The sequence below is a fragment of the Rhineura floridana genome, chromosome 3, assembly GCF_030035675.1.
Source record: "Rhineura floridana isolate rRhiFlo1 chromosome 3, rRhiFlo1.hap2, whole genome shotgun sequence".
Classification (NCBI taxonomy): domain Eukaryota; kingdom Metazoa; phylum Chordata; class Lepidosauria; order Squamata; family Rhineuridae; genus Rhineura; species Rhineura floridana.
Window position 1 is genome coordinate 13186829 of NC_084482.1, and position 27588 is coordinate 13214416.

At 45.2% G+C, this 27588-nt stretch overlaps 1 protein-coding gene across 4 annotated transcripts in view; it reads right to left on the reverse strand.

Moving 5' to 3' along the window:
* OLFM2 (olfactomedin 2) overlaps positions 1-27588 on the reverse strand; it is a 282766-nt gene that overhangs the window by 139223 nt on the left and 115955 nt on the right. The gene's annotated exons all lie outside the window — the stretch shown is intronic.

The window sequence follows — 27588 nt, forward strand, 5'->3', positions numbered from 1 at the left end:
GCAGCGTGCCCTGAATGCCAGCTTCTGAGAATCGCAAGTGGGGAAAGTGCTGGTATTGCACTTGGATCCTGCTTGCTTCCCACTGCTTGGCCACTGTGAGAACACAAAGCTGGACTAGATGGGCCTTTGGCCTGTTCCAGCAAGGCCTTTCCTATGTTCTTATGTAACCAAGCAGTATGGAAAAGATCCATTAGGCTCTTGGAAAATATGTTAAAACATGGAAGTTTAGGGGTGAGAGGGGGCACTATTTTTCAATGGGTCACAACAAAAATGCACAGCCTAGTAGCGCTCCTTGCTTGGCTGTGAGCTCCATTGCTACGTGACGCACGCACCGCACAAGGCCTGGTGTTATCCATCACCTGGTTATTAGCAGGAGCTGCCTGCTCCAGTCTCAGGAGCAGCAGAAAGAAAGAAAGAAATTGCTGACGCCAGTCCAGGTGATGGATTGAGCCATCGAGCGCTGCTCCCACATCCCCCCCAGCTCCTGCTGAGACCTCCTCTCCTCTGTGGCTTTTTGACTGCTTTCCTCAGCAGCTTTCCTGGGGAGGGAGGGAATAGCCAGATGAAGCCCCATTGTGCTTCTTGCAAAGCAAATTTCAGAGTTGAGCAGTAAATTCATAGGCCAAACGGCCCATAGCCCTCCCTATAAGTGTGGATAATTAAGCTTAAACCACCCCTGAATGATATTTACCCACCTTTTTTAAAATAAATAAGAGAGCCAGTATGGTGTAGTGGTTACGGTGTTGGACAACGACCTGGGAGACCAGGATTCGAATCCCCACATAGACATGAAGCTCACCTTGGGCCAGTCACTGCCTCTCAGTCCCATGAAAACCCTATTCATAGGGTTGCCATAAGTCGGAATCGACTTGAAGGCAGTACACACATATAAGTAAATTATGAATACCACTTTTCTTCATTGGTCTTCTTTGCTTTCTGCTCCATCCTCTTCATAGGGTTAGAGAATTCCCTTAAGGAGAAGACCAAAAAATCCCTTCTGAAGCAGGAGGAGTCAATGTGGTGCCCTCCAGGCGCCCTTGGACTCCAGCTCCCATCATCCCTGACCGTTGGCCATGATGGAGGTGGTGGGAGTTCGAGTCCAACAACATCTGGAAGGCCCACAGGCTACCCACCTCCATTCTAAAGCATGATTAACAGCTCCTTGGCTCTACATTTGCGACATTCTGAGGCCTTTGTTTTGAGAGGATTTCAGACCACTTCTACCATGCCTACTCATAAAATGCATAGATCTCTTGTAGCTTAATGTCCTTCTCTCTCCAGCCCTTTGTGCTCACATAAAATCATCAGTACCCCCTCCCATTTAAAAGCTGGTGAGTTTTCAACTTGTCACAATAAGTCTCCCATATTTCCAGACTCTTTTTGACTGAACAATTAAATTTATCACCTCTTTATGCAATAAGGCTATGAGACGGCTGAGCAGAGCTGGTGAAATTAAGAGCCCTAGACTAGAATCTCTCCGCCCTCATCCTATACATTGCTGAGCCTGGGTGTACTGCTTGAGTCAACAGCAGGGCATGAGACATCCCTCTAAGCAGATCACACACACACACACAGCAGCTTGCAGAGATATCTCAGAGGTACTTGCAAAAGCCCACTGGGCAACCTACATTTCAACAGCAGGAAGCCCAAGAGGCAGTGGGGCTCAGAACAAGCCATACCCAACTCTGAGCACTTGCCCAGGAAATGGTGGAGCCCATGCTCAATGCCTGAGAGCTGCGTGTCACTTTTGAGCTATTCATCTACTACCCGGTTTGGGGAGCCAAGGTGTGTGTGGGAGAGGAACGATAGGACAGAGCTTGGAAAAGTTACTTTTTTGAACTACAACTCCCATCAGCCCAATCTAGTGGCCATGCTGGCTGGGGCTGATGGGAGTTGTAGTTAAAAAAAAGTAACTTTTCCAAGCTCTGCAATAGGATAATCTGTTATCTTAGCACAGGGGCTGGGACTCTGGAACTCCAGCTGTTGTTGACTCCCATCATCCCATTAGGGAAGGGCCATAGTTCAGTGGTAGAGCATCTGCTTTGCATGCTGAAGATCTCTGGTTCAATCCCTGACACCTCCTGGTAGGGACGGGAGAGACTCCTGCCTGAAGCCCTGGATGGCCACTGCTAGACTATGTAGACAATACTAAGCTAGATGGACCAATGGTCTGACTCAGCTTAAGGCAGCTTCCCATGTTCCTGTCCCTGACCATTGGCCGTGCTGGGACTGATGGGAGCTGAAGTCCAAGTACATCTGGAAGGCCACAAGTTTCCCCACCCCCAACATTAGCAACTTGCTTGGGAATGATCCGCCCTCCTACCTCCCCCCCTCAAGCTGAAGCAGAGGGAAGTTCTTCCTTTGGAAAGTAACAGTTTGACACAGCCCCTAAGTTGTGAAACTCCCTCCCCAAAGAGGTGTGTCTGCCGCCTTCCCTGTACAGCTTTCGTCATACTGTATGCTAAAAACATTACCTCTTCGGCCTGGTTTTTGACCCTTGCGATATTTATATTTAGGACTCTTTCTAGCTGTGAACATGATTTGTTTTTTTCAATTAATTTTTATTCCAATTTTCAAAACCAAAACAATACAAAAAGAAAACAACACAAATCAATAACTAGTACAATACAAAAAGAAAGAAAATATATATATATATATATAAAAAAGAAAGAATATTGACTTCTGATCTGTCATAGTTCAGCTATAAATCTATAATATATAACAAACCTATCTCTTAATAGATTATAAAATCACCTTCCTCCAGCGGTTATCTTAGTTGGTTTCAAATCTCATTAACATCATATCATTTTAATCTTCCACAAAAAGTCAAAGAGAAGTTTCCAATCCTTGAGATATATGTCAATCAATTTTTTTTCTAAATAAACATGCCAATTAATCCAACTCATCAAATCAAATAAGTCCAGTAATTTTAAATCGCTCTTCTGTCATTATCCATATTGGGTCCATCTTCCATCTTCCATCTTTACGCACCCAAAAATCTTGCTGTCATAGTCATATAGTAAAAGTCTGATAGGAGTTTCCTCCATCACAGATATTTTCTTGCCATCAAATCCAAACGTATCACTGAAGTATTGTTGCAAAGCCGCATCTCTGTTCCTCTTTTCCACATGATACCCTAGTACATCTCTTGAAGGTTTTTCCATTGACACAAAACAGGGATTAATTCTGTTAACTTTCTCCATTTCAAGTTCCATCAAATCCTTCCAGTCCAAGAATTTTCTTGAACCGATAATATCTTTATCTCCAATCTCTTCGATTCCTTCAAGGACAGCGCTGAATTCCAAATTATAATATTTGTCTCCAGGATCCATCACAGCCAGGAAATCCAAATCTTTTTTCATGTCCATAATTAAGCCAATCTCCATAGTTTGAACCTTGCCTTTAATTTCTCTTTCATCCTTTTTTTGTTTTCCAGGTCTATCTTTATTCTCCTTTCTCATAGAATCCTGAGTTTCTTTCAGCTCCTGTCTCATTTCGTGAAATTCAATTCTCCACGCTTGTCTATTATTTCTCAGTTCTTGTTTTATTGAGTTAATCCCATTCATTATTTTCTGAAACATGTCTAGAGATAAAGTCCCTTCTTGTACATCCATGATCTTCTTAATTGTCATTCTTAAAGCCAAAGGAACAAAACTCCTTCAATTTTCAATGTCCCAAACAGAGAGCAGCTTATTTCTTTAACCAGTTACAAAGGAGTTAATCTTTCCAGCCAACTAACGTCACACCCTAGACAGCCCTTATCTCTTATCTGCCCAGAAGTGTAAGAACGGCTTTAGTTCACAGCGTCGAAATAGCTAGTAGCAGAGAGAATGAGCAGATTCATCAAAAAAAAAGAAAAAAAAAGTAGATAAAAAAAAAATAGTCCCAGCCAATAAATCAAAAAGATTTCTTATCTCTTTCAATCAGAAATCTCTCATCCGTTTAATCTTTAGAATGCTATTTTCCATGTCAGCTTTTTGCAATAAAAAAAAGATACGCTATTTATATTTTCTTCCCACTTAGTTCCGTGAATAAAAAAAGGAAAGTCTTACCTCACCTAGGTTATCTCAATTGCTGTTACTTTGACAAATCTCTTTAGCTGTATAGATAAGAAAATGATGAATGTAGACAGGAGGATGTTTGCCTGTTAATCCGTATAAAAAAAACGGGTCACTTATCCAGCTGAGCTAGCATAAAAATCCTCGCTCTGTCTGGGCTGCTGGAAGACAGACAATTCTGACGAATTCCAGACTCCAACAATCAAAACAAAGCTATGTAGGAAATCTCACGTTTCTTCTTTAACCGGAAGAAATTATTCCCAGTCAGAAAAGAGCCTTCTGACTGAATTTAAACTGGAAAAGTTTCATCCAAGACGTAGCTCGTCTCAGAGGCTGCACAGGCGTAGGGATCCTCCTGGGAAGTCAACATGATTTGTTTTTTTAAAAAAAGTTTTGAATAATGTATTTTATATTGTTGTGACCCATCCTTGGACTTGCTGGTGAAGGGCGGGTCATAAATTTAACAAGAATAGGAGTGAGTTAGAGCCACTTCACCCATCACATTTGTTGGTGAACCCACCCACACAAAAATGAAAGTGTGTACCTAAAAAAGCAAATACTACAAGCATGGGTTTCACAGACCTCAATTATCAGGGAAACAGGAACCGGCCGCAAGTCAGGGCATGACCGCTTCAGCAACCATGCATATTTCCTTCTGTGCAGTGCAGTGAGGGGGAAACAGGGGCCCTCCTCATGTTGCTAAAGTCATCCACCATTCCTGACTGTTGCCCATGCTGGCTGGAGCTGACAGGAGATAGAGTCTAACCAGAGCTTGGAAAAGTTGCTTTTTTGAACTACAACTCCCATCAACCCCAGCCAGCATGGCCACTAGATTGGGCTGATGAGAGTTGTAGTTCAAAAAAGTAACTTTTCCAAGCTCTGAGTCTAACACATCTCGAGGGCCATTGGTTCGCCATCCCTGGCATAGTATACGGAATCATCCTTGAGGAAGGTAGGAAAGAGCTGGTTTTATGGGACTTCAGTCACTGAGAGAAATGAAGGCGAATGAATAGTGCCAGAGCACAGCGAGTGCTTTCATTTTTATTTTTGTAACACACAAAAACTATGCTGAGTAAGGGATCAAGAGGCAGATAGATGGGGTTGGGAGAAGAACAAAAGACTCATTGGGGAATTAGGACTCAGGGCTGCCTCGCGGAGCTTAGTTTCTCCACATGTAGCACAACTACATGGCAACAAATTAGTAATGAACTGCACTGCATGCTCTGTGAGCTGGCAGCCATTTTTCTGAGCACGGCTGCTGGGGGATGGGGGAGTGATCCCAGAGATGGCTTTTGGCCCTCTGTACGCACAGTCTGGTACACATTAACCTCTCTTTCTGCAGACATGTACCACGGCACATGCCTGCATGAAGAAATTCAGCAGCGCGAAGTGACCCTGCCAGATCTCCTACTCAGAGGAAGCCCCCATGACCCTGCAGGAAACAAACAGGCCTCTCTGGGGTCGGCTCTGGGTGGTTAAAAAGATGAGGGAGAAGCAGAAGGGACCATATATTGCAGATGATCAGGGACTGCGTCCAACAAACTATAAGCGATGACCTTGCTTCAGTTATCCATGCTCTGGTAACCTAAAGATTGGACTACTGCAATGCGCTTTACGTGGGGCTACCTTTGAAGACGGTTCAGAAACTGCAGCTTGTGCAAAACGCTGCGGCCTGATTGTTGACTAGGACCAAATGATCCGCACATATAACACCTGTTCTGGCCCGTTTGCACTGGCTGCCTATATGTTTCCGGGCCAGATACAAAGTGTTGGTTTTGACCTATAAAGCCTTACACAGCGCGGGCCCGCAATACCTGATGGAACAACTCTCTCCCGATATGAAACTACATACACTGTATGCAACATCGAAGGCCCTCCTCCGGGTACCAACTCATAAAGAGGCCCGGAGGATGACGACAAGATCTAGGGCCTTCTCAGTGGTGGCCCCCAAACTATGGAATAGTTTTTCTGACGAGGTGCGCCTGGCGCCAACTTTGCTCTCTTTTCGGCGCCAGGTTAAAACGTACCTCTTTTCCCAGGCATTTTAATATTTTAATATTTTAATATTCTTAGTATATTTATTACATCTTAGTATACTAGAACAATTATGTAATATGTTTTTAGTCCTTGAATTTTGTTATGTGTGTGGTATTGATATGTGATTTTATTATATTGTATTTTAAATTTATGTAGTTCACCGCCCAGAGAGCCATTGGCTGTGGGCGGTATAAAAATTGAATAAAATAATAATAAATAATAATAATATCTCCATGGCCAATTCTCCCCACTATAATGTGTAATAGCACTTCTGCAACAGAACACAGGGCATTTTCCCACCATCACCACCCAATGGAGCAGAGTGGGGGCAAAATATACAATGTTATCACACAAGGGTAAGCAATTCCACATTTTTCACACACCCCACAGAAAACTCAACAGAGAGATGCTATTTTTGGCAACATCCCTGTGTCTACCTAATGCCTAATTCTGCCCTGAGTGTCTCAGGATGCTGGATTCTGCGAGTCCACAAAGAATCACTGCATATACAGGTCCGGCACTTTAAAAGCAAGATTGAAATTCAAATGCCAGTGAGCATAGGACCCTTTTTCAAGCCTCACCCTGTACAGCAATATTCTTCAACCTTGGATCCTCAGATGTTGATGGACTACAAGTTCCATCTTCCTGACCATTGGCTAAGCTCACTAAGGATGATGGGACTTGTAGTTCAAAAAACATCTAGGGACACAAGATTGAAGAACACTGCTGTAGAGCAAAGGTTGGGAACCTATGGCCCTCTAGATTAATTCCCATCAACCCCAGTCAACATGACCAAGCATCAGGCATGATGGGAGTTGTAATCTAGCAACAGCTTCCCAGTCTCAAATTAGAGCATCAGTACTCTGGACCAGGGAATAGTCCGGCATCACTAGCACTAGCAGCTGTTTCAAAGGCAGATATTAATCTTTACAGGAAGGGCATATAGGGATAATATGTTCCTAGCCACTGGCTTCCCATATGGAGATTTACATTCAATGCATCCCCCACTCCCTCCCAGAGATCCTTTTGCTTTGTTGACACTCTTCAGCCAGATGTCCCCAGGCTTAGTGTCTCTCCCCTTCCCCACACTACCAACCCAGGGAAGAGGGAGAGGAATAGAAATGGTGGCTCCATTTTTCCCCACTACCAGAGCTAGAGAAATAGGGCACTCCTTTTCCAGGGAAGATACCGGCTTTGAACAGTGGGAGAAAATCAATGGAGCATTGAGGAAGAATCATTTATTCCCCCTTTCATTAGCAAAGAGCTCCCTTGTAAGCTCCCATTTAAATCCCATTTGGGAGATGTAGGAGGGCGACGTGCAGCTTGCAGATGGGATTACGCTCTACTTAGTGTCATGCAGTGCCTCATGAGACCTCTGTCAGGGAGCTGGCACCGTCCCATTGCAGACTGCATGCGCCTGGTCTGTTGGTGGAGGCCAGGTTGATGGAAAGTCTGCACAGCTCAAACACCCACACCAACAGAGTAACTGAGATAAACAACTCTGTTATTTATACTTACAGCTGAGATATCTTTCTGTGTGTGTCACTGATACATTGCTAGATCCTGGGCATCTTTATGGGATTCATTTGGCCGAAATCATGGCTGCTTAAATGGTGGCTGATGGGCTCGATCTGCCCTTGAAGCAGCATTATGTCAAGGAGGCGGAGACAAATCTCCTCACCTGTTAAAAGCATGTCTGAGTGGACCATACGGCTAAGCCTGCCCCCTATTGTTGCAACTGCAGGCCACATACTCACATAAACACCACTGGTTGTGCATTAAGTGTATATGAAAAGAGCCTCTACATGTGATTTTCCCCAGTAGCCCATCCACACAAGAGGAGCCCCTAGACCAATCGTGATTCCCCACTCACATGGAGGTCTACATGAGTACATAAATACATGTGTTGGGCCCCTTCTCATGCTTGCTAAATATATGGGTGGTGGCAGTGGGAAACAGAACTAGCACATGCAACCCAACCGACCGCTCAAGCACTGGGCGTCTTCCCAAGAAGCTGTGCATGCTCAGCTGTGGTGAAACAACTTTCTGTGGCCACTGATTGCCATAGCATTTTTTAATCCATGTGCAGTTAACAAAATTAGTAGGGGTGTGCATCTGCTTCGGATACAGCCTGAATACCAAATCTGAAGTGGGCTGGTTTGGAGGTATTCATCTTTCTCTTGGAGTACAGCTGGTAAACAGTCTGAAGCAAAGTGGGCTACTCCCAAAACTTTGAACCCACTTTGGAACTTCAAGGAGGATCAGGGGCTAAAGCCCTGGTGTCACCACCGGGGCAGTCCTTTCTCACACTGACAGTGGCAGGCACCATATAGTCAATTCAACAGGTAGACATCCAAAGCTTCAGAAAACCAATGTAAGGGTCCTCCTCAGGTCTGAAGCAAAGCAGGTCTTGCCTGACTGAAACCAAGCAGACCCTAAAATAAATGGGTTTGTCTCTTGTGCATACCCCTAAAAATTACCCCATTCTGAAAGGCAAATGATCACATCCCGTTTGAAACTTGGAGGGTACCTCTGGGAAAGGGTTATAGCTCCATGGTAGAGCATCTACTCTGCATGCAGAAAGTTCCAGGTTCAATCCTCGGCATCTCCAGGAATGGCCGGGAGAGATTCCTGCCTGAAACCCTGGCCAGCCACTGCTAGTTAGTCTGGACCAGCCTTTCCCAACCAGTGTGCCTCCAGATGTTGTTGGACCACAACTCCCATCTTTTCTGACCTTTGGCAATGCTGGCTGAGGCTGATGGGAGTTGTGGTCTAACAACATCTGGAGGCACACTGGTTGGGAAAGGCTGGTCTAGACAATACTGAGCTAGAGGGACCAATGATTTAACTCAGCATAAGGCAGCTTCCTATGATACAAAGGACATTTGCTCTTCATCAGAGCTTGGAAAAGTTACCTTTTTGAACTACGTCTCCCATCATCCCCAGCCAGCATGGCCACTGGATTGGGCTGATGGGAGTTGTCGTTCAAAAAAGTAACTTTTCCAAGCTCGGCTCTTCATATCCCCTAGCTCCTTTCAGGTGTTAACCCCATGATGGAGTCTCTACCCAAGACTGTGCTGCTTGCCTGACCCAAACATCACATGGCTTCCACAGCCACCATCACCCCCATTATCCAAGCATTGAGTATAGATGGCTGCAGAAGGAAAGCCTACGTGCATAGAGCTCTGTGGGAGGTGGAATTCCGTTCAGGCTCCTGTGGAACCCTACATGCCTGGAGATAATTATTTCATGTCAGCAAGTTCATACCATCCATATTACTTCACCTGAAGGAAGGAGCTGAGAGGGCAGAATGTTGGGAAAGTGACAGCTGGAGATCTTCAGAGGGGGGAGTCCAGAGAAGGCTGATTGTCCCTCAGAAAAGGCCCTGAGATAACAGGGCCTTGTAAGATACAATTAATCCATAACTGTGATTGTTAGGCTATGCTAATTTATCCTTGGTGAGAGATTTAGACTGCATGTAAATACACACTTCTTGACCCAGCTTAGCATCTGAAAAGCAGAGTGTGAGAACAGAGAAAGTTGCCACCTAGTCTAGAGCAGGGGTGGGGACCTGTGGCCCTCACAGTGTTGCTGGACTATGATTCCCATCAACCTTGATCGTTGGCCATGCTGGCTGGGGCTGATGGGAGTAGGAGTCCAACAACATCTGGTGGACCCCACAGGAACACTAGAAGCTGCTTTATACCAAGTCAGTCCATTGGTCTATCTAGCTCAGTATTTTTGACACTGACTGGCAGCTGCTTTCCAGGATATGAGACAGGGGACATTCCCAGCTCTACCTGGAGATGTCAGTTGAACCAGGGGCATTCTGCATGCAAGGCAGATGCTCTACGACTGAGCTATGCCCCTTCCCAAGTTGGGAAAATCTGATATAAACCATTAGCAATTCTGGATTGGGGTTTGACTAGGTGGCCACAATGGCACATTTTCAGCCTTAGCTAGACTAAACAGGAAGAAAACAAGGTCAGATTCTTGGGGTCTTTTTCTTTTTGTTCATTACTTCATAACCCCAGATATGACACATATACCCACAAAGAGCATGCAGAGAAGAAGTAGGAACATCTTTCTTAAAAACTCAGAAGAGGCAGAATTTTTTCAGAGCCGCGTGACAAATTCTAGATGTACACATTATTTTACCCATAACACCACATGTACTCTAGTACACGTGCTGGAGAACAAAAATGTTGAGAACAAAAGCCCGAGATTAGCAGGATCGCTGTAAAGGAAACTGCAGGTTGAGCTTCTTGTATGCTGCTACTGAGCTGAACCTTCCTTCCTTGAAGTGAACTGCCAGTCACCTGAGGGAAATGAGCACAACAGCTGTCCCTCAGCTCATGCCCACTGCAGGGCTCCAGGGAGGTGCATTAAATACACTTCCAAATTCTTTCAAAACGTCTAAGGAGCTCTGTCATTGGCTGTGAGCATACTAGTTCCCCACAGCAAGAGTTTCCATTGGCCACACCTGGAAGGAGAATGGGTTGATCTGCCAATCAGCCGCAAAATGTCTTTGAAGCATGTTTTTTTTTAAAAAAATGCACTCAAGCTGATCCTACTAGGTTTTACAGTAAATAAAAAAGGGTGGGATTTGACTAGCATTGTTTTTAGAAAAGAGAGGTGGAGATGCACTGGAACCAGGAGAACAGTAAGTGTGTCTCTACCCATTGTCTCCTACTAGTACTGTCCCACACCTTCCCAAAAGACAGACCTGTGGCAGCAGCCCTTGCAAGTTTAGGTCTGCCCAAGCTTTCATAATTGATGCATGCACTAGATTAATCTTTTTGTGTGTGTGTGTGAATGAAGCTTTGAGAAAGAGACATAGGCTGACCTTTGCTTTGAGTTGTTTACTTAGCTCATTGCGTGCACACACATATGCGTACACATACACACAATGCTTGCTGTTCACAGGGCAACAGTATGCTGGCTGGCATTTTAATTCTGTCTCTTTCACTGCCTCCACCCTCTTGGAAACCCTCCGCCAAACTCTTGAAGCTTCACATCCTGGTATGCCAACTGTCTGCTGGTGCCAACAGCCAGTCTGCAATTCTGTGAGTTATCTGGACAGTAGCTCCACTAAGGGCAGGGCCAAATGTTACAAGGCAAAGGTGTGTTTGCCTCCTAATGCTTATGAGGTAGGGGAGCTGCATCTGCAGGGGAAGTTAGTAGGCAGAAAGGAAATGTGGAATTCTTCACCTAAAGTTGGTCCAAAATTCCCCCTTTCTCAAAAATATTCATCCCTGTGAAAGCAGAAACTGAGGTTTTGATGCTTTCTTGGGGAAGAAGATTTTTAAAAAATCTTTGGGAGGTGATTGGCACTTACCTTACTGGTTCAAAGCTGCCAAGCAGGGGTGATCAACCTGTGGCCCTCAAGATGCTGCTGTAGTCCAGCTTCCATTGTCCCTGGCCATTGCCCTTGCTGGCTGGGCCTGATGGGAACTGGAGTCCAACAATGTATGCAGGGCCACAGGTTAGCTGCCCCTGCAGTAGGGAGAGCTTCATGCAGCTTTTCACCGGTCGCACTTCTTAAAATGCCTTGGGAACAACATGACAAAGTGTGGTGTGGTGCTGCTCCCAAAGCATCCCAGGAAGTGTGGCTGGTGAGAAGCTGCAGCAAGAGCCTTGCACAGTTGTGCATGGTGCATGCCTCTTTAAATATACGTTTAAAAAGAAAGATTCTCCCCCTCAGCCAATTCTACCTCCAAAAACCATGGAAAAACTGTACCCAGCTAGTGCATAAAGATGGTACCCAGTAAGCTGGGTGAAAGATCTCCACTGGGGGGGGGGAGAACTAGTTAAAGAATAGCAGCTGTTCCTGTGTTCCGCCACCAGTTCCCAACATTTATTTCCAGGATGGGATAGATCCTGCAGCCAGTGCTGTGTTTGCCAAGAGGTGGAGATTCCAAGAAGAGGAAACGCATTTTTTCAAAATGTTCCATATTGGGTCCTTGGGCTGCAAGGCTAATTAGCACGGCCCAGGGGAAAGCGAGCGACACTTTACAATAATTGGCTAATCATTAGTCACTATAAAATCATTAATCACGACAGGGGAGCATGTTGCTAATGCAGCTCTACGAGGCGGCAGCAGCAGCAGCGCTTTCATTTAATGGATGGCTCAGTTAATAGGGAACGGCGGGAACTGGGAAACCCTACCTAGAGAAAAGGATTCACATTCTGCTGAACAGCAGCCTGTTGCACCTGAGCCCAGAATGTTGGTCATACTGCTGCTTTCCTTGTGGGACTGGGAAGAGGGAAAGGATCAGGAGAATGGAACACCTTGCCCACCTTGTATCATCACCATCCATTTATTTGCATGCCATCTTTCCATGGTAAACAATGCTCAATGCAACTCACATCAGAATAGCATGCAAATATAAGCTACTACACTAAATATAACATTCCAAAACAGTGCATTAACAATTAACAATTCTATATAAAATAGAAATAAATATAGACTCAGTATTTCAACAGACCCATAAAAATATCTCATATTCATACATCCAGTGTTATACTGGACAATCCACTCCTTGGTGCAGCAAGATAATTTTCTCCCTCCTCTCCACTTTCATAATATTAGAAGTCAGGTTCACCCAAGGAAATTGATTGGCAAAGGACTTCAGGACAGGCCAAAGTAAATACTGCACAACACAAAGAGTTAACTTTCAGAATTCCCTGCTGTAAAATGCGGTGATGGCCACTAGTGTGGCTTTAAAATACATTATGTTCCACTATTTTTTGGTATATTATTTTTAAGTTGTTGATATATGTTTTTTACTTGTATATTGGATGTTTTTATGTTGTGCACCGCCCAGAGAGCTACGGCTATTGGGCGGTATAGAAATATAATAAATAAATAAATAAATAAAATAATAGACCAAGGAAGCCTCAAGGTGCCCTGCAGATGATATCGGACTACAATTCCCATTAGCTCCAGCTAGTGTGGCCATTGTCATGGATGATGGGAGTTGTAGTCCAGCAACATCTGGAAGGTACCACATTGACTACCTTTGTATTAGACTCATTCTCTATGAATTTGTCTTAACAGATAGTAACCAAGATAACTAGATGGGGCAAATATACCTCCATATACCCAATGCTGGGGATAGACAATGAGGAAGGGCTTTTGCCTTTGTGCTCTGTGGGCTTCCCAGAGACATCTGACTGTCCATTGCTAGAAATAGGATACTGGGCTAGATGACTCATCGGTATGATCCAACAGAGGCCTTACATTCAGTCCCTCATACCATATTCTTGCTGCAGAACAGCAGTATGAGGAATAAGAAGAGGTGGGTTTGTATAGGGATGATTTCAATTCAGTTCCGTTCTCAAGCTGAATCTACCAAACTCACACTTTCCAAAACAATATGAGAACCAGAACACAGCCGCCCTTCAAAACCCGCACTTAACCAAATTTTGCAATGCAGTTCACCAATCAGCCAATGTTTACAAAAATGCATAAAGTGTGCATAATAAAAATGAATATATGTCTGAAAATAACACACAAAAATGCATCACATGATGAGAAATGGCTTGCAAAAATGTGTACATTAGTCAAAACGACTGACAAGAGAAATTAGGAGAAATTCAACCTAAAATGCTGGAGAATTTCAGGAGGATTTAATAAAAACAAAAAACTCAGATTGCTACAAATATGTGGAAGAACTGGATTTAAGATCAGAAAAATGAGAAATGAAGAGGACGGAAATTGACAGAGCTTTCCATCCCTAGGTTGGTACAAGAGAAGTATAGAAACTCTCCTTTCTTGCTATGCATCTACCTATTATCCCCTCCTTCCAGCTCCTCAGCCCCACATATATTTCAGGTTCCCACTTACATACTCCCGATGCCTTTGTCTCCTTGCTAGCGGGGCAGCAATGAAACTCAAACTCTGCACCTCAGTGACATTGTTCAATATGCCAAGAAATAAGCCCATTTGGCGCAATCCTGCTCCTTACTACCTGGCTCTGAAAGGGGTCTGGGCAGGAGCACTGTTCGGCTTGGAGCCAGAAGAAGGGCATGAAGCCACTTCCAGGGCTTTTGCGCCAAGGTGCACCAGCATAGGGGAGGAGCAGGGTCAGGCTATTTAAGGCCTTGCCCCTACTGCCTCGCCCCCATTCCTTTTGCAGGAACACGGCACCCACCCCACTCTCCCAGTATGTGATATGAGATTAGCTGGTTGCTTTAGATGGGGCCACATATGGATTTTTGACCTCTCTGGGCATTTTTCACCTACTCCATACAGCTGTGGTGGTGAGGGAGCAAGAGTCAGAGAAACAGGTTGACTGGTTTAATTTGGCCATTCGACAGGTGCGGGCAGGAAAGGTAAGAAGTGAGTACAAGCGGTGAGCACCCTGAAGCACTTTTGAGGTGAACAGCGATCCCAGAGATTTGCACACAGGGCTGTGGAACCCCTTGTGGCAGGGTATGGGTCACTTGCGAGGGTAACAGGTGTCACTCACTTGGAGTTGTGGGGCTTTGGGAGGGGCATGCATCAGGAAGACCTCCCTCCTTGCCTGAAAGGGTGTGGCAGGGGGATACAGTTGGAAGCATGGCCAGCTTGCTCGCCCAGTCATGACACAGTAGCCTGTGAGAGGATGGTGGATTTCCTGCACATGGTCTCACTTTCCTATGCAGCTTAGGTTTTATAAGTTCTTGACTTCATATGTTCTTAAGTTCTTAAAATTGTAGTTAATAAAGTGGCCCTAATTTACCCCACACCTGCATCTTGCCTCTTTATTTCTGGTTTCCTGGCGCAAACATGGTTACACAGTTTGCATGAGTCAGAATGAACTATTTGTGCCAGACAGGCTTCCCCAACATGGTACTCACCCTCCAAATGCTGTTGGACTCTACCTCCCATCAGCCCCAGCCAGCATGGCCAACAGTTGGGGATGATTTATTTATTTTATTTATTATTTGATTTATATCCCACCCTTCCTCCCGGCAGGAACCCAGGGCAGCAACAGACATGATGGCTGTTTTAGTACAGCAACTTCTGGAAGAGACCAGGCTGGGAAAGGCCTGTGTAGAATATGGACCTTCTCAAACATGGTCTGCTGCGGTGGCCACCTTATACCTCTGTTCCAGTTAATGTCCTGCCCTCTCATTCCCACAATCCTTCTGCAAATTCACTGCTCAGCCAAACTGCTCTCTCATTGGCTCCCTCTTCCAGAGAGGCAGCTGCTGTATCCCCTCAACATATGCCAGCTGCCCTACCCCTTAGACCCACATTCTCCAGTACAGTGAATACAGAGGTCTGCCTTGCCCCTGTTCGGCAACATCCCTGCCTCCCATATTGATCAAGAAATACTCCCAACTGTGAGCCAGAGTTGCTTGGCACGATTAATGGGCGAGGAGTGGTCCTTTCGAGAACTGAGGGCCCTATCCCCTTAATACACCAACGAACCCCTTGCTGCACATAACTCCTTCCTTTGAGACCCATGTCCGTTTCAGACACTAAACCCATACTGAGCTTTAAGTGAGCATCACTGACTGTGACCAAGTACAACAAACAGAATTAAATACATCAGTGCTAAGTACTTTAAGAGCACATTAATTTGTCTGGTGTAATCACTGGTGGTGGGGGAGAGGATAACAGACCCTATTAACAGCTACTAATTAAGGATGCTTTGATGAACAGTTCCATACATTGAAGAATGGAGTGCTATTCTGGGGGATTTACAACAATGTAGCTGTTAACATCCATCACAGACACCATTTGAATGGGGGTCCAATCACAAATCAGCTCCTTTAGCATGGAAGTGGTTTGAACTTTTTATGTTGTTAGGATGGGAGGAAACGGCCCTCTTCTCCACATCAAGTAACCATGGAAACACTTATTTATCTCCAGCATGCAAAATTTAAAAGGAGAAGTACTTGCAGTTTGGTCGGTTGGTTTTCCTTTCCAGCTGAATACATCTCCAAGATTCTATGGGGAGGGTGAACCCTAGATTAAGTGGTACCACAGCAGGAGAGGAACCCAGGATGCCCCACTATCTTCAGCTCAGACTACATGCATTCAAAGCCAGAAAGTGGTCAGACCTATTCTAGGGGATTAATCCTTGTGTGGTCTTTGTTGATAGCCAAGAATGCCTGATCCAATTGGAGTGATTACCCACTCCCATTCATTGGCCCACAATTGGCACTCTGATGCACATTAACTGCATGATTAGTTACTCTTTTATGCTGGCTGAAGCATTTGCAAAGATTGCAGACGACCATTCCAGGAAATTATACGGTTGGAGTGGGGAGGTGGGAGTGGAGAGAAAGTCTGAAGATCTACTGTTTGCATTAACCTGCTCAGGCGCTTCACCACCTACCCAGCAGGCATTAGGGTGGTACGCCTGGTTCACTCGTGCCCTTTGCTTATAGCACAGAAAAATGTGAAGTATGTCATTAAATATTTTAGATGCACAACCCAGCCACTAAAGGTTTAAGGGCAGCCTCAGGTAGAACACATTGCAATCATCTCAACTTGATGCTGGACTAGATGGGCTTTTGGTCTGATTTAGCAGGGCTCTTCTTATGTTCTTTTGCGGTAGTTATCAGGCCTTCATCAGAAAGAGTTGCTGTCTTCTCATCCAGTGGCACTTTTAATGGAAAATTCTAAAGATCCTGAAGAATTGCAAAGCTATAATATAAATATAAGAAGACTGGACTATGTGCAGTCCTGTCTTCCAGTTTTGCATTTCTGTGATTTCTTGGGCATTCAACGCCCACTTCTTTAACTGGCTGCAGCCTGCCACCAGTCTACTCATCAAGAGGCTTCTCCCCTAGGTGAGTAGGTGTACAGCAGATTGCAGGGATGTGCTTTATTTAAAATAAGCTAAGACCACACCTAAATATCTACATCAGTATTACTAATACATCAAAAATTAGATGCAATGCCATTTGATGCAGATTCATCTTTTATAATGGTTTGGGGGTGGGGGTTCAGGGGCTTACAGTACTGCATAATGAAACACCATGCAATGGGGTATATAAAATGTCATTAGTTGTGAATAAGTTGTGCTCTCTCTCAGAAGGAATAGTTTGCACTGGGTAAAGAGATCCAGAAATTCTTTCATTAATCAAAGGTCATCAGGTCCAACATTGAGAAACTCAGAACTAATCCAATTAAATTCTTTATAGCTTCAATTCCCAAGTCAAGGCAGACTGCCTTATTCATCATCTCGGTAACAAATTATTCTGAACTGCAAGCTATCCCACTCATAGTCTGTGCAGTTTGGATCTGCATTAATGGCCCTATATTTCCCTAAAATGTTCCTTTCAATATATATATTGTAATGAATTGAATGAGGAACAGCCAATTTTTGTACACTTAGAGATTATCCTGTTTTCCAGAAAATATAGGATTGAGACTTGAACATTCCCAGTTGATAGTCTGGCTTTATGACGTCGTCATCACTTAGCTGTAAGGGTCACATGGGTATGAATAGCATGTGCTTAGATGGCTCATGTCATCACTGCAGGGGAGGAGGAAAAGAGATGTTCAAGGCATAAGGACTCAAGAAGCAGATCTGAAGGGTCCTTGGTCTTCCAGAAAGTGCATGGAATATTAGCAATGAAGCATATATTTTTTTTGGTAATACATAGCCTCATTCATTCTTTTCCTTATAATGAAAAGTTGAGCAACATTTGCCACCAAACATTAATTAAAATATGTGAGATGGCTAACCGGCAGCTTTAGGGCAGAATTCAGCCAAACCAACAGTGGACTTACACCAGCCTTCTACAGACTGGTGACCCCCAGACTACAACTCCCATCCTCCCTGACCATTGGCCATGCTGGCTGGGGCTGATGTGGAGTTGTCATTCAGAACACCCGCAGGGCACCAGGGTACTATTAAGACCACTGTTCTTTTGGCAGCTGCATCCTGGCCTCAGGCTGCTAGTTAGCCATCACTGCACCAAGGGACTCTGGGTATTTTAGAGCTGGAAAAGGTTCAGAAAAGGGCAATCAAAATGATCAAGGGGAAGGAGCAACTCCCCTGCGAGGAAAGGTTACAACATTTGGGGCTTTTTAGTTCAGAGAAAAGCTGAGGAAGAGGCGGCACGATTTGTTGTTGTTGTCATGTGCCTTCACGGCTATTACGACCTATGGCGACCCTATGAATCAGTGACCTCCAAGAGCACCTGGTGTGAACCACCCTGTTCAGATCTTGTATGCATGGCGTGGAGAGAGTGGATCGAGTTTTCTCCCTCTCTCATAAAGGCTCAGGACAGGCAAAAGGAAGGACCTTCACCCAGCATATTGTTAAACTACAGAATTTGCTCCCACAAGAGGCAGTGATGGCCACCAACTTTAAAAGAGGGTTAGACAAATGCATGAATGGCTATTGGCCACAATGGCTATAGTTTCCCTCCACTGCCAGAGGCAGTATGTCTCTGAACATCAGTTGCATGTGATTATAGGTGGGGAGAGCATTGTTTGATTCAGGTCCTGCTTATGGGCTTTCCATGGGCATCTGGTTGGTCACTGTGAGAACACTGCTGGACAAAATGGGCCCTTGGCCTGACCCAGCAGGACTCATACTGCATGTTCTTAGTTGCTGATGCCACCATGTAACAAGTCTCTTGCAACAGCTGGCTCTGCTGCCTAGTACTCATGGAGGAGCTGGGCAATCAGAAGGCTCTCTGGCCGACTGTCCAGAATCCCATAGGGCTAGGAGTAAAATAAGATATTTCAACTTACTCCTTGAGCAGGAAACTTATTCAAAATGAAAACGGAATGCATTTCTGGCCAGGCTCTTCATTTTCCTTTAAAAAAAAATGCGATAGAGGGAAGTCTGGCCCTCTTCAAAGCAATGTTTTTTCCATCTGGGTTAATGCCACTCATATACCAAATGCTGGTCATCTGTGCCTTAAAACTACCATTGCAGCCCAGGTCAGTACATCAGTCTAGTTGAGATGGTTGAGCATGTACCAGGAAACACTAGTAAGGAAAGTGCAGCTCGCTCTCGGTTCCCACAATCTGCCTGGTCTGTAAAGAGAACTGTTTCATTCATCCCCCAACTGTAAAAGTCACTTTGAACCACAATGTTGCTACCAAAGTGTCATATTGTCTCACAGTCTTACTGCCCCACAAATACTGCAGAAAGGAGTAGGTGCAAGATGGTATTGCTTACAACAACACTACAGGCCTTAAGCTCAAGCCTCCAAAGTGGAAAAAAAAAATCTTTGCATGGAAAAGCAATGTTCACCTGGACCCACTTAACTGCAGTACAAGCCCAGAGAACCTACAGACCAAACTTAAGTCGACTGATGCTGTCCAAGGTACTGCTCCAACTGTGATCCATTAACAACCATTTATGGTTTTATCAAAATATTTCATCGTACACTTCAGTGGCTGGTGTGCTGGCTTTATTTTAAATTTGGGCGCAACACGCAGCATGTAACTCAATGTTTAGGAGGGGATATCCATTAGGGAAGACAACAGCACAGAGGCTTTTTATAGCTTTAATGTGCAGCTGTTCTCATGGAGTTGGCATGGGGTTGGCAGTGTAAATTCTTAAAGTGAAAGGAAAATTTTGCTGCTGGGGGCATTTATGGGCTGGCGGAAACCAGATGCACTAATAAAACTTTTGGCACAAAAAGCGAACAAGCTGTCTTTGGTGCAGGGGGAAGTTGGGGGGGAGACTGATGGATGGAAATCAAGATGGAGAAATCCAAATGAGAAAGAAAGCAATGTTTTGTAGCAGCCAGAGTCATGCACAACTCGTGGACTGCCCAGGCAGAGGAAGGGCTCTCTTACTTGCAAGCCTGGAAGACGCAAATGCTGAATGCTCTTCTGAAAGAGAAAATTGAACAGGACTGATGCAACCATAAATGATGCTCCTTGCACAGGGTGCGTTGGAAGGGCACAACAGCGTTCAGCTTCAAAAAGGAGACAGCTAAATACTTGCCTTGCTAGAAGTGACACCACACATCAGGGGTCCTTTCCCTATGATGTGTTTGGGTCAGCTGAAGTTGCACATCTGTCGGGGGGGAAGCCCTTCATCCATATCTTAGAGCCAACTTCTGCTTTGTGAATCAATTTAAGTTATTTTTTCCACCAAGCACTGTCGAACTAAAATTCAGTAATGGTGATAAAGTCCTTAATCAACAAAAACAGATCAGAACTCACTAATTTTTAAAAAGCCTGACTGAAAAGGAAGGTTTTTAAATCACCAGCTAAGTGGGCACACTCCCTGACCCATCAAACTGTTGGGAAGCCAATTTTGAAGTGTAGAAGCCACTACAGAGGCAAATTCAGCAATGACCACCAGATGATTAGATGTTCTCATTCTTAGATCTGAAAGCCCAGGAAGAGACATATGGAAGAGCCCACTCCCCCAAATATCCAGAGCCCAAACCGAAGCACCTTGAATTTAACCTGGATACAGAATCAGCAACCAGCAGACACCATAAAGAGTAAGCGCTATATATTCATGTTAATGCTAATACGCAGCTCAGATGTGCCTCAAAATTAAGTCTCCCTGTCGTTTGAAGTATCTTCTCACCCTCTTCTTCTGTCATAACCCACAAGCTGTATATTCATCAAGAAAGAATTCTATATGCTGGTCCTCAGGGAACCACAAGTAAGATCCTCCGTGGCAACCTCACCTTTAATTCTGGCAACTATCCTCCACCACACTGAGTACAAAGTGGGTGATTCGGAGCCCTCCATGCAGCTGGTACCTCAGAGTGGGAGAGGTCCATGTTAAATTGAAGAGGCTCACGCCTTCTCTCAGAGTTCTGTTTGTGCCAGAAGACTTGAGAGCATGGTAGGATCTCATCTCAGTTTGCATCAGACTTTGGTCGAAAGTCAGAAGGACCAAGAGACTTGCATTGCTTCTGACATTGGTTAAACTAGCATAAAGCGAGGCCTCTGCCCTACCTTTCCTCCTAGTTCCTATGTATGTGTACCAGAGGGAATAGCAGGTTCATGGCAAATACAAAACGTGGCTGACAAGGAAGAGCCAGCCAAACTGCATGGATTCCTGCTGGTTCAGCTGCTGTCCTGCCCACACCACCCATGTAATAGTGCTTCACACAGATATCATTTTATAATGGAGGAATGGGAGGGGGTCTTCCTCATGAATGAGGACAGGGTCAGGTCATCTTTACAGCATCCTTCTCGTCAAGGAGTCAAACAGAATATTTTTCCTGAAGGGGGGAGGATCACAAAGTGATATGATATGAGCAAAATGAGCCTTGAACATCTTAAGCATTAATGAAATGCTGGGTTTGTCCAGGATTCTGACCTCCTCAAGGACACTGATGTGGCAGGCCAGGAGAAAGAGCAGCTGCTTTATCTTCAGTCTGCTTCAGCATTAGACCTATGGAGAAAGTGGGGTGGAGAAAGGACTCCAACTCTGCACATACAAAGTGCCGACCCACAGGGTGTAGAGCTCAGCCAGTCTCTCTGCAGCTCTCAAAGGTGTTGTTGAAACTGAAACCTAAGAATTAGCCTGTACATACTAGGTTAACAAAATTAATGTTCCATTACTGATGATATCCTCTGTAATGGGCAGGCTTGCAAAGTTCTACAGCGGTGGTTCCCAACCTGGGGGGTCATGGCACAAAGTAATCCAAGGGGGCTACGAACAGTAAAGAAATAAATTATTGTTTTTTCAAAAAAAAGTCTTCACTCTCTGAACGCTGTCTGCTCCCCACTGCCACTGCAGACAACACCTCCCCCTTGCTCCAAACGAGAGGGAGGACTTGCTGAAGCGGCAGAGCATCTTTGAGGCACACCAAGTGCAGGAGTCTGCCTATAAAACACATGGCAGACGCCGAAGCAGACTGAGGATGGAGCTACCAGGAAGAAGAGGGGATTACTATCACCAGCCCCCATCTCCTCGCACTACCACTGCTGACAACGCCCTTGCTCAGAATGAGAGGAGAAGCTTTTTGTGAAGCAAAAGGAAGCAAGGCTACAAGGAAAGGCTGCTTTCTCCCCTTCCTTCCTGGCAGCCAGTCTGCCTGCCTTTCTTGGCTCCTGCTTCACTGCCACCTCCTTTCAAAAATTATTCTTATTTGTGAGGCCGCCCAGATCTCACCTTCGGCCCAGATGGAACCAAGGAGCAGTGGGGAAGCTCAGGACTTGCTCGCCCCCCATCTCTGAGGCTAAGAGTGTGTGCCAGCATCCCCCCTTTCTTTTTCACCTACACTCTACCCCCCAATATCTCTCCAAGATGGTGTGGCCGTTGAGGGCTTTCCCCCCCCCACATGCCTGAGTGCATGCATGCCTGCAGATGCTCGCAGGAGGGGCAGGTGTGTTGCTGTGTGCGCGTGCGCACTAATCTGTCTTCTGCTCTGCTCCCATTCCCCAAGTGCATGCTAACCAAGTCATCAGTTCTGATGATCATTCCAAAAGCTCTAACCACCCAACTTCATCCATCCACCCTATTGTCTGCAGTGCACAATCTAGCATCCCCATCACCACCACATTGCTGCTTCTTCTTTTTAAACATAAAAAAGCTCAGTAGCTCAACACTGTCACCCACTAGTGTTGGGAGACAGGACTGTACATCTTCAAACTGTGTGGGTGGGTGGGGAGGGGGATGCCAACTTGTTTGGACCCTTGCATTAAAAAAAGAAAGCAACACCTCCCTGCAGATAGAAGATTAGCACATCAGGGAGTTTCTAATGCAATTCATGGTTCTGGGTTTCTGTCTGCAGGGAGCTTTAAATGGAAAGGGACATTTGAAGATGTGATTTTGCTGCACTCCATTTCTACCACTTCAGAACTGAACATAAGAACAAAATCACAGTAGAAAACATAAGAAAGACTAAAGAAGGAGGCAGGAAAAGGCAAAACTGAAAATCAAAAGTGCTAGGAAGTCATAAAGAGGAAAGATAGTCACGTACAGAGGTGAAAGCACTAACCAGCCTCCTCAATCTATCCACCCTTTTGTCTTCACAATCTAGCATCCCCACCACTATCACATTGCTGTTTCTTGATTATTATAATTTTTAAAAAGCTCAGCAGGTTGGCTGAGGCTGGGGTCCACATACTGCAGCTGAAATGTATTTATTTGCTTAATTGTTATTGCATTTATATCCCACCTTTCCTCCAAGTTGCTCAAGATGGTGCACATGGTTCCCCCCCCTCCTTTCCATTTTATCCTTACACTAACCCTGTGTGAAAGGTCAGGCTGAGAGACCGTGTCTGGTCCAAGGTCACTCAGTGGGCTTCATGGCTGGGTGGGGATTTGAACCCGGATCTTACTCCAACACTGTCACCCACTGGTGTTGGGAGACAGAACTGTACATTTTCAGACTGCGGGGGAGGGGTATATCAATTTGATTGGACCTTTGCATTAAGAAAAGAAAGCAACATCTCCCTGTCTGCAGGGAGCTTTTTATGGAAAGGTTTATCTGGAGATGTGATTTTGCCATGCACCATTTTTTTTCAATTAACAGAGATTAAAATTACAATTAGCGTGGGGGGGGTCATGAATTTTTTGAGCTTACAAAGGGGGTCCCGTAATCATAAAGGTTGGGAACCACTGTTCTAGAGAATGCAACAGCTTCTCAGCATCCAGATTGAGGCAATCTGCTCTGAGAAATAATGAACATGATGATAACCAGTGTGGTGAAGTGGTGTCAGGGAGACCTGAGTTTAAATTCACTTTTGATTTTCATGCCCATGAAGCTCTTTGAGTGACCTGGGCCATTATCTTTCAGCCTAACCTACTTCACAGAGTCATTGTGAGGATAAAATAAGGTGGTGGAAGAAGACCATGTGTGTTCTCCTCAGCGGGAAAGGATGAGACAGAAATGTAAAAACACAACATTAGTAACCAGTAAATTTCCTCCATCTCAAGGCAAGTCAGCATCCAAGTATGAATAATATGGCAAACTAAAACTAAGCCAGTTTAGGTATGTCAGAAGCAAGATGGAATAGGAGCTTGGGTTCAGGTCTTCCCATACCCAACCTGTCTATTCCAAGATCAGAAGAGTGCTTCTTGTGTCAGAGGCACAAGCGATGGTGACAAGAATAGATACAGCAGTTTCAGTGATGCAGCAACATCCTTGCTGCATGAAATGCTGGTGGTCCCCTCTGCCTAGTCTTCACAGGCTGATGGACAGTTATTTCAGTAAACTTTTGCCTGCTAAGCACTTCATGCTTAAAAGGTTGTGTTTTACCTGTGATCCCCGCCTTGCTCTTCCCCCCCCCTCCATTTTTACTGTTTTATGAGGTAGTTTAAAGTGTTCCAGTGCACGGGCACCAAGACAGCAGGAAAGAATTTCTTTATATGTTTCAGTCACGGCCAAATCCAAACAAGAAGCAAACCATCGCATTGGTTGACTCATTTTGTGCAACCTGACATCACAGAGGGGGGAAGGAAGGAAAAGAGAGGACAGTCGCTAAGCCGGCAGAGCCAGCTGAGGAATGGCCAGCCCTTCTTCTCCACTACATGAATTCACCAAATTGCCTTCTCTAATGGTTCATCTCAGTGGTTCTGCTGACCAGGGCTGGATTAACCTTTATGCCAAACATACTGTAAAACAAAAGCAGCCAAGCTGCAGCCTATTCCCAGGCACTTCAAGCAAAGTCTGCATCTAGTTCAAGATAGGGTAGAAGAATAAATGGAGCTGTAAATTTTGCATGGGTCACGTGTGGGAGAGGGACACCGCTCAGCCTTACCTTGGTATGCATTTCAACCACCCCACTTTCACAACCTAAGGCTAGTGAAGTATCCCCATCTCCTGGATGTTCATTTTAGGATTAATTAGGGTGCAACTTCAGTTCAGTTCAAATTATCTGTCTAAAAGCAATGAAGCAAACTCATTCAACAGTGAATTCAGCTTTGGCGTGCATACATTTAAGATACTTTGCACTTCATTTCTTACGTATGAAATTTACAGTTCTGCATTCATAAACAGAATAGTGTGTGGGAACAACTAATAATAATTGGGATTGCTTTCAAAGGGTGTTCGCATCAAGAGGAAAAGTGTGTTTGCAGCTAAATAAGACACTGCATTCAGGGAACGAACAGCGCTGGGATCTTCTGTTGGAGTTACTCAGAGAGCGTGCTTTCTCGCTCCTTGCCAGAAGTGTGCCTTCCCCCTCCTTGCATACAGTAAAACAGTGGTACTCAGCACTCTTTTTCTTCTGGCAGCATCATGCTCGGTGATTTCTAGCCTCTGCTTCCAACCTGGTAAAGCATTTCAGACTTACTGCTTTAATAGACGGCTACCGTCAATTCCAGGTAAGAGGACGGAATGTTGTTCAGGACGGGGTAGGGTTCTTCCTCAACAAGAATCTAGGCTGGAAGCACAGCTAGCAGCTAGGCAGAATTATTTTTGGAACCAGCCCAAAGCTTGCTGGTTTCTGGGTTGGCTCTGGAAAGGAACTGAAATTGAGTATAGCACAGCCTAGGATGTCTCTTGGCTATGCTCTGCCCACATTGACTGTATAATTTTATCCCACTTTTCAGACAATTGTCATCTCCCAAAGTGGCTCACATTATAAATTTTGAAAAAAGGAGAGACAGGCCCTATCAGGCTCACAAAATAAAGACGATAAGACATACAAGAGAGGGGGTGGAGGGGAAAAGGAGAGGAGGGAGAACAGACCTGCAAGGCCAGAACCAAGGTCGATCTGCCCTTGCTGGCGTTCTTGGTTGAACAACAGTTGGTGGTTCTTGTTTCTTTGGCCAAAGGATGGCCAGAGTGCCCTTTCCCCCTTGCATCTGCAGTCCCAGGGCAACTGGAGCAGAGTGTTATTTCTGGCAATAAGGGGGAATATCAAGCTCCCTGAAGCTGCTCCTTTTTTGACCAGATGACATGAAGCCAGGCTGGTGTCCCCATTGCCACAATATTCTTCCTGGAAGACAGGGAGAGCAGCCTCCCAGTGATTGTTGGTCCTCTGGCTGGTGGCAGAGGCCAGAGCACGATGCCCTTCAGCCTCCATCATCCATCCCCATTGAGGGGGTGATGGTATTCAAGAGGCCTTGGAACAGACAGGATGAGGACTAGCATCTGATGCTCTAGGCCTCTGGGACAAGGAGCGGTGGCAACACTGAAATTCTCATCACTCACTGGAATCCTTGGAGCACGCATAGAGAGGAGTCAAAAAGCTTAGTCAGGGATTGCCAACCTTTTTACGGCCATGGGCACATTTGGATTTTTGAGCAAGGGCTGTGGGGCACTACATCCTATAGTCATTTCTGTCCTCCCTCCCTGAGATCAGACCCCACTTGAAAAACAGAAAGAGAGAAAGCACATGCACACATACGGTACTTTTCCAAGGGGTCTGACAAAATGAACCTGAGCTTTGGAAAGCACATCAGAGCTGAAAGAGGAAGCAGAAAAGAACATCACTCTTCCAAGACCCTTCTTCAGCTCTGTATACTTTTCAAGGGAGAAAAAGGTAACCACACTCACCGCCAAACAATCAAGGGGGCAATGAGTGGGGAGGGCTCAGAAGCTTTCTGGGTGCCAGGAAAGATCTCAAGGACATCATTGTGCCCATGGGTGCCATTCTGGGAACCCCTGTGCTGGCAGAACCCAGGCCCTGTGTCAGCATCCAGCATAGTGTGACAAATGTTGGAGTTTATTGGGGTTCATGCCAGTCACTAATATCCCCCTTTTTTCTCTAAAAATGAGGGCAACAGGGCCAGCAGCACTCAGAAATGAATCTCTGTAAGTGAGCCTACATCTGCTACCCATCTTCATTTCCCCAGGACCCCCATCCCTGTTGCTGTCAGCTACCACCTGGTAAGCTTGCAGGCTCACCAAGGCAGGGCAGGGGGATGGCAGAGGACACATTGTCCAGCGCAGCTTCACACCTGGTCCCAGCAGAATCCTCTAAACCAAGGGTGGGAAACCTCAAGCCTGTGAGCCCAATGCATCCCCTCCAGGCCTCTCAATCTGGGCTTGGGAATCTTCCCTAGGTCATGTTGCCCCCTCCAGGCTAAATCTCCTCTTTTCAGACCATGCTTCAAGCCCTCCTCAAGTGTGTTTGCCCAGCTGGAATGCTTCCTTGAACTGTGATCATGCCTTTTGCTTGCCTGGATGGATGGGGCGCGGTTAGAATCCACTGGTTTTTGCATATTTGGAATGTAGCCTATTGTACAAAGGTAAGAGTCACATCCATTGCTTCACCCACTTTTGCCTCTGGCCCCACCTACCACTGGCATATGGGTCCCAGAAAGTTGCCCATCAGGGAATGTGGCCCTCGGGCTGAAATAGGTTCCCAACCCCTGCTGTAAACCAACACTTTTCAGCACACCTAAATATGGTGCGTTGACCATTCTTTTTGGCATTTGGAAATTTCCAGCCCCCTAACTCATTTTGTACCTCATGACCATTAATTTAAAATTAATGTAAATGTGTGGTTTTTAAAAAAGAAAAATCAATGGCAGCGGAATTGCCTAAAGTGAACTCACTGTTGAATTAATGCAGTTTATTGACATTCATGCTAACTCATCTGAATTCAAATTCATTCCGATTCAGAGATTTCCAGCTCTGCTTGAATCTGATG